This window comes from Rattus rattus, chromosome 6 (genome assembly GCF_011064425.1).
Source record: "Rattus rattus isolate New Zealand chromosome 6, Rrattus_CSIRO_v1, whole genome shotgun sequence".
Classification (NCBI taxonomy): domain Eukaryota; kingdom Metazoa; phylum Chordata; class Mammalia; order Rodentia; family Muridae; genus Rattus; species Rattus rattus.
The window spans coordinates 102,079,421-102,087,927 of record NC_046159.1 but is presented as its reverse complement, the minus strand read 5'-3'; positions in this window follow the sequence as shown (position 1 = coordinate 102,087,927).

The following is an 8,507-nucleotide window of genomic DNA, read 5'->3' as shown; positions in this document are numbered from 1 at the left end:
CTACCCCTGCGTGGGATATGAGTCTCAGCCCCAGCACACTGGTTCCTGTCAATAAACCTCATGTGATTGCAGCAAGGACAGTCTCTTGTGAGTTCTTGAGGGGTCGCATCATCCCGAGACTTGAGTAAGGGTCTCCCCACTTCAGGGGTCTTTCAATTTACAAGTAAATTTTCTAAAGAACTCAGTCTTGGCCAACTATTACTGACAGTTTGCCCCACATCTTTTTACAACATTTCCATGGGCCATTTTTGACCATTTCACTTTAGGACAAATGTAAAATCTACTTTATTCCTCTAATTTTTTTTTAAAAATCAGGTGTATTTTTGTTTTATGTGTATGGGTGTTTTGCCTACTGGTATGTCAATGTACTATATGCATGCAGTACCTGCTGAGGCCAAAAGAGGACATCCTTCTCTCTTGGAGCTGTAGTTATGGGTTATTGTGGACACCCGGTGGGCGTTGAGACTCAAACGGAGCAGTCAGATCATTTCTGCAGCCCTATAGATCTAATTTTAATGAGAAATGTCCTCGGAGCAAATCAGAGAAAGAGGGGACAAAAGAGGAAGAGGAAGGAAAAAAAGGGAAAGAAGAGAAGGGGCAGGAAGGAGACGTTGTGAACAGCAATATTTGCTTTGCATGGGAAGTCCTTGGGTTCCTGCCCTCATTTCAGCACGACCCATTGGCTCTTACTCTCCCTTTTTATTTTTTGCCATTTGCCTTGGTCATCTGATCATTACAATTGTAAGGCAAGCAGAGACTTGAAAGTGCTGCTGTGTCAGGGTTCTGTTTGCGTCTATGATTTTTTTTCCAATCCTGATTCTGAAAGACCCCCAAAGTGGGGAGACTCTCACTCAAGTCTCGGGATGACGCGACCCCCCAAGAACTCACTAGAGACGGATCTTGATGCAATCAACAAGAGATTTATTGATAGGGATGGCAGAAACCAGTGCACTGGGGTCAAGACTCATATCCCACGCAGGGGTAGAGGAGTTCAACCTCAAATGGCTGGGAGAAGGGGTATTTAAAGGGAAAAACATACCGAATCACAAGGAAGAACCTCCTGTTTCTCATGATTGTTTAATCCTGCTATTATCTGAACCAGTTGATGCAATTTAGCTAGTTCCTAGAACAAAGTGGCTAAACCAGCTGGCGCAATTACTCTTTCTGTGGTCAGCTAGTTCCTGGAACAGGCAGTTCCAGGACCCAACTATTTTTCTTTCTTTTGGCTTCAACTTTTGTCTAGGGGGCAATTTTAAACTTTTACCTTTCAATTCCATTATGTGAAGAAGCCCTTATGGAACAGAGAGAAGCCAGCGTGCACTGAGGCCTCTTAAACCAACTGTAGCAGGATAGACATACAGAGAAAGCCATGGTGTCATGAGATGGAAGCATAAGAGTCAGCCTTTAACACAGAGACACTCTGAAACATCAGATACCACTCAGGAAGGCAAAATTGCAGTGTGGATTTTGCTAAAGACATCTCAAACAGATGTCAAAGACAATTAGGAAATTGTGCTTACTAAAGGCCAAAATTGTACAGAGCCATATTGGATTTGGGCCTAGCCGCTTTTTGACTGCATGACTCAAAGTGACTAGGTGACTCTGGGCTGTTTGGCCACAGATATTCACCCCTAAGATGACTGCCATAAGTCTTAAGATTGTTGGACAAAGCCTCTCCCATGAATTTACGGCACAGGAAGATAACATTCAAGGGATGCCTCAGCTCGAGCAGATACCAGTTATCTCCTGAGTCAACACATCCGGTGTCTACCGCCTGACCTCATCGTCTACCGCCTGACCTCTTTGCCTCCAGCTATCACTGTCTATATCTTCATCTCCCCCCTCCTCTGTGTTTCAAAGGACATTCCCCTACCTGCCTTAAAAAGTAAATTCACTCCAATGTGAGACCTTAAAAGACCTTGCTTAACTCCTTCTTTCTTCTCCAAGGTAGAAAACCTTGGGACCTTGAATAACAGAATCATTTGCTTTGGTCTCCTTCTTATAACTTCAAACCCTCATTTGGCCCCCACTGAGAAAGGTCTGGGTAGAAAGCCTGTTCAGTGAACCTGAATAACTGACTTTTAACACTACAACTCCTGCTTCCAACTTCCAAACAAAACCCTAATAAATCTACCTTATACCTTGTTTTACAAATAACCTTTAAAACCAGTGGAAGTAAATGGTCCTGCTAAAGACTGGAAACAAAGGAACTGACTGTCGGGGAAAGCTCAATGGTCTGGGCTGGAGGAGAGGAGTCCTAAAATGTACATAAAGTCAAGTTTAAAAAAAAAAAAAAAAGTTAAAAAAAAAAATGTTAGCCAGAAGAGTGAGCAAATGCCATAGCCCATGGGACAGAACGACATGGTACTATGTGCCTGTAATCCTAATTCTAAGACAGTGAACACAGGATCCCTGGTGCTTGTTAGCTCCTGTGTGGGCAAATCAGTGAGCTTCAGGTGCAGTAAGAGACTCTTCCTTAAAAACTGAAGGGGGCCATGCATGGTGGTGCTATACTTTAATTCCAGCACTTGGAAGGCAGAGGCAAGTGGTCTCTGAGTTTGAGGCCAGTCTGGTTTACAATGTGAGTTCCAGGACAGTCAGGGAAATAAACAGAAACCCTGTCTTGAAAAATAAACAAACTAATTAATTAATTAAGGAAGGAAGGAAGGGTAAAAAAGAAGACATCAACATCTAGCTTCCATATGTGCAAATGTGCACACACATGTGCACATAAAGAGTCACTGGATTCCTTACTAGGTCAGTAAAGAAGCTTATCCATTGTGCCAACAAAATGAATCAATGGGTTAAAAGTCCCATACTCCCCACAGCTCCCTGCTCCCAAACCCCATGGGAGAGAGAGCTCATCACCCAGACAGGTGGGCACTCCTGAGACTGCAGGGCAGGAGAGACTGCCAGTACTGCCCACTCTTGCCCACATCCCTAGCCCAAGAAGAAACTGTATAGGGCCTCTGAGAACAGGAAGATATGGGCACTCAAGCTGTAAGAGCGCTGCGGTCCAGACTCTGCCCGGATCTGAAGGAACCTGATCAAAGAGCTCCCTGCACCCAAATCTCATGGGAAGGAGAGATAGACCTTCAGAAGGGCAGACATGCCTGAGAAGCCAGAGGAGACTACTCTCTGCCCATATTTCTGACTCTAGAGAAAAACACCTAGCGCCATCAGGGCCCCCTGTGCACAGGGACCCAAGAGAAGGCAGGGCAGGCCTCTCTGGTTGCTGCCCTCACAGAGAGCTGAAACCCAGCTCCAGGGAGCGACTTCAGGCCCGAGACCAGAGGTAAGACCAACTTTTCTGCTCCAAGTGACCTGCCTGGTGGACTCAGGACATACAAAGGAAAATTCCTTTGGGAACGGGCACTTCCTGTTTCTAGCTGGGGCCCGAATCTCGCTAATCCTGGTCCACAGCTCCCTGCTCCCAAACCCCATGGAAAAGAGCGCTCATCGCCGGACAGATGGGCACTCCTGAGACTGCAAGACAGGAGAGACCGCCAGTACTGCCCACCCTTGCCCACATCCCTGGCCCAAGAGGAAACTGTATAGGGCCTCTAGAAACAGGAAGATACGGGTACTCAACTCTGCGGTCCAGGCTCCACCCAGAACTGAAGGGACCTGATCAAACAGCTCCCTGCACCAAACTCCCTTGGGAGGGAGAGCTAGACCTTCAGAGGGGCAGACATGCCTGGGAAGCCAGAGGAGACTACTCTTTGCCCACACTTTTGACTCTAGAGGAAAACGCCTACCACCATCTGGGCCCCCTGTGCACAGGGCCCCGGGAGAAGGCGGGGTAGGCCCTTCTGGTTGCTGCCCTCACAGAGAGCTGAAACCCGGCTTTGAGGAGGGACGTCAGGCCCAAGACCAGAGGCAAGACGAACTTTTCTGCTCCAAGTGACTTGCCTGGTAGACTCAGGACACACGCCCACAGGAATACCTGAAGACTAGTAGACAGGAACAACTACACACCTGAAAGCAGAACACTCTTTTCCCATAACTGGCTAAAAGAAAACAGGGAAATAGGTCTACAGCACTTCTGACACACAGGCCTATAGGACGGTCTAACCACTAGCAGAACAAGGTAACACCAGAAACAACACGATGGCAAGAGGCAATCGAAGGAAACCAAGCAACAGAAACCAAGACTACATGGCATCATCGGAGCCCAATTCTCCCACCAAAGCAAACACTGAATATCCAAACACACCAGAAAAGCAAGATCTAGATTTAAAATCTCATTTGATCATGATGATGGAGGACTTTAAGAAAGACATGAAGTACTCCCTTAGAGAAATTCAGGAAAACACAAATAAACAAGCAGAAGCCTTTAGAGAAGAAACACAAAAATCCCTGAAAGAATTACAGAAAAACACAATCAAACAGGTGAAAGAATTAAAAATGGAAATAGAAGCAATAAAGAAAGCACAAAGGGAGACAACCCTGGATATAGAAAATGAAAGGAAGAGACAAGGAGCCGTAGATACAAGCATCACCAACAGAATACAAGAGATATAAGAGAGAATCTCAGGAGCAGAAGATTCCATAGAAATCATTGACACAACTGTCAAAGATAATGGAAAATGGAAAAAGTTACTGGCCCAAAACATACAGGAAATCCAGGACACAATGAGAAGATCAAACCTAAGAATAATAGGTATAGAAGAGTATGAAGACTCCCAATAGACCAGTAAATATCTTCAACAAAATCATAAAAGAAAACTTCCCTAACCTAAAGAAAGAGATGCCCATAAACATACAAGAAGCCTACAGAACTCCAAATAGATTGGACCAGAAAAGAAACTCCTCCAGTTGCATAATAGTCAGAACGCCAAATGCACAAAACAAAGAAAGAATATTAAAAGCAGTAAGGGAAAAAGGTCAAGTAACATATAAAGGCAGACCTATCAAAATTAGACCAAATGTCTCACCAGAGACTATGACAGTCAGAAGATCCTGGGCAGATATCATAAGAGAACACAAATGCCAGCCCAGGTTACTGTATCCAGCAAAACTCTCAATTAACATAGATGGAAAACCAAGATATTCCATGACAAAACCAAATTTACACAATATCTTTCTGCAAATCCAGGCCTACAAAGGATAATAAATGGTAAAGCCCAACACAAGGGGCAAGCTACACCCTAGAAAAAGCAAGAAACTAATCGTTTTGCAACAAAACAAAGAGAAGACAAGCACACAAACATAATCTCACATACAAACACAAATATAGCAGGAAGCAACAATCACTATCCTTCAATATCTCTCAATACCAATGGACTCAATTCCCCAATAAAAAGACACAGATTAACAAACTGGTTACACAAGGAGGACCCAAAATTTTGCTGCCTACAGGAAACACACCTCAGAGACAAAGACAGATACTCCCTCAGAGTAAAAGGCTGGAAAACAAATTTTCAAGCAAATGGTCTGAAGAAGCAAGCTGGAGTAGCCATTCTAATCGAAGGAAATCTATTATCAACTAAAAGTCATCAAAAAAATAAGGAAGGACACTTCATATTCATTAAAGGAAAAAATCCACCAAGATGAACTCTCAATCCTAAATATCTATGCTCCAAATACAAGGGCACCTACATACATAAAAGAAACCTTACTAAAGCTCAAAGAACACATTGCACCTACACAATAATAGTAAGTGATTTCAACACCCCACTATCCTCAATGGACAGATCTTGGAAACAGAAATTAAACAGAGATATAGACAGACTAAGAGAAGTCATGAACCAAATATATTTAACAGATATTTATAGAACATTCTATCCTAAAACAAAAGGATATACCTTCTTCTCACCACTTCATGGTAGTTTCTCCAAAATTGACCATATAATTGGTTATAAAACAGGCCTCAACAGATACAGAAATATAGAAATAATCCCATGCGTCCTATCAGACCACCAAGAGCTAAAGCTGGTCTTCAATAACAATAAGGAAAGAAGGCCCACATATACATGGAATTTGAGCAATGCTCTACTCAATGATAATGTGCTCAAGGAAGAAATAAAGAAAGAAATTAAAGACTTCTTAGAATTTAATGAAAATGAAGGTACAACATACCCAAACATATGGGACACAATGAAAGATGTGCTAAGGGGACAACTCATAGCTCTGAGTGCCTGCAGAAAGAAACAGGAGAGAGGATAGATCAGCAGCTTGACAGCACACCTAAAACCTCTAGAACAAAAAGAAGCAAATACACACAGGAGGAGTAGAAGGCAGGAAATAATGAAACTCAGAGCTGAAATCAACCAAGTAGAAACAAAAAGGACTATACAAAGAATCAACAGAACTAAAAGCTGGTTCTTTAACAAAATCAACAAGATAGATAAACCCTTAGCAAGTCTAATGAGAGGACACAGAGAGTGTGTCCAAATTAACAAAATCAGAAATGAAAAGGGAGACATAACTACAGAATCAGAGGAAATTAAAAAAACTCATCAGATCCTACTACAAAAGCCCATATTCAACAAAAGTTGAAAATCTGGAGGAAATGGACAATTTCCTAGACAGATACCAGGTACCAAAGTTAAATCAGAAACAGATAAAACATTTAAACAACCCCATAACTCCTAAAGAAACAGAAGCAATCATTAAAAGTCTCCCAACCAAAAAGAGCCCTAGTCCAAACTATTCCACAAAATTGAAACAGATGGAGCACTACCAAATTCCTTCTATGAAGCCACAATTACTCTTATACCTAAACCACACAAAGACCCATGGAAGAAAGAGAACTTCAGACCAATTTCCCTTATGAATATCGACATAAAGATACTCAATGAAATTCTTGCAAACAGACTCCAAGAACACATCAAAACAATCATCCATCATGATCAGGTAGGCTTCATTCCAGGGATGCAGGGATGTTTTAATATACAGAAAACCATCAACATAATCCACTATATAAACAAACTGAAAGATAAAAACCACAAGATCATTTCATTAGATGGTGAGAAAGCATTTGACAAAATACAACACCCCTTCATGATAAAAGTCCTGGAAAGAATAGGAATTCAAGGCCCATACCTAAACATATTAAAAGCAATATACAGCACACCAGTAGCTAATATTTAACTAAATGGACAGAAACTTGAAGTAATTCCACTAAAATCAGGGACTAGACAAAGCTGCCCACTCTCTCCCTACTTATTCAATATAGTTCTCGAAGTTCTAGCCAGAGCAATCAGACAACAAAAGGAGATCAAGGGGATACAGATTGGAAAAGAAGAAGTCAAAATATCACTATTTGCAGAGGATATGATAGTATATTTAAGTGATCCCAAAAGTTCCACCAGGAACTACTAAACCTGATAAACACCTTCAGCAAAGTGTCTGGGTATAAAATTAACTCAAATAAGTCAGTAGCCTTCCTCTACAGAAAAGAGAAACAAGCTGAGAAAGAAATTAGGGAAATGACACCCTTCATAATATTCCCAAATAATATAAAATACCTTGGTGTGACTTTAACCAAGCTGTTGGCGCCTGCACCGACACGGTACCGAGAATCGGGCAAAAGCCTGCCGGATTAAAGAAACACACACACAGGTTACTTGTGTCAAGCCAGGAGAGGAAGAGAGAGAGAGAGATTCCTGTAGCTTTATTCACCACTTATATACCCAAGTTCCCCAGGTAGAAAATATCTGGGAAGCACAGTGGGAAACCCTGGCTCCTGACTACCTGGCTAGTGACTTCTTAACAAAAGACCCACTAAGAGACCTGAATTAATTAGGGAGAAATCCCAGAAGACCAGCCTAAATCTCAAGGACAAAGGCTGAGAAAGCAAAAGGCAGGAGCGAATTGACCACTGCCCAGGTGTGGCCCAGGTGTGTCGGTTCCACATGCATCAGCCGGGCTCAAAGCATTCCGTGATTATTTTCTTCCTGTGCCGTAAATTCATGGGAGAGGCTTTTGTCCAACAATCTCAAGACTTTATGGCCATACAGTCACAAAGCGGCCAGGCCCAAATCCAATATGGCTCCCTACACCAAGCAAGTGAAAGATCTGTATGATAAGAACTTCAAGCCTCTGAAGAAAGAAATTGAAGAAGATCTCAGAAGATGGAAAGATCTCCCATGCTCATGGACTGGCAGGATTAATATAGTAAATATGGCCATTTTACCAAAAGCGATCTACAGATTCAATGCAATCCCTATCAAAATTCCAATCCAATTGTTCATATAGTTAGACAGAACAATTTGCAAATTCATCTGGAATAACAAAAAATCCAGGATAGCTAAAACTATCCTCAACAATAAAAGGACTTCAGGAGGAATCACTATCCCTGAACTCAAGCAGTATTACAAAGCAATAGTGATAAAAACTGTCTGGTATTGGTACAGAAACAGGCAGATGACCAGTGGAATAAAACTGAAGACTGAGAGATGAACCCACATACCTATGGTCACTTGATTTTTGACAAAGGAGACAAAACCATCCAATGGAAAAAAGATAGTATTTTCAGCAAATGGTGCTGGTTCAACTGGAGG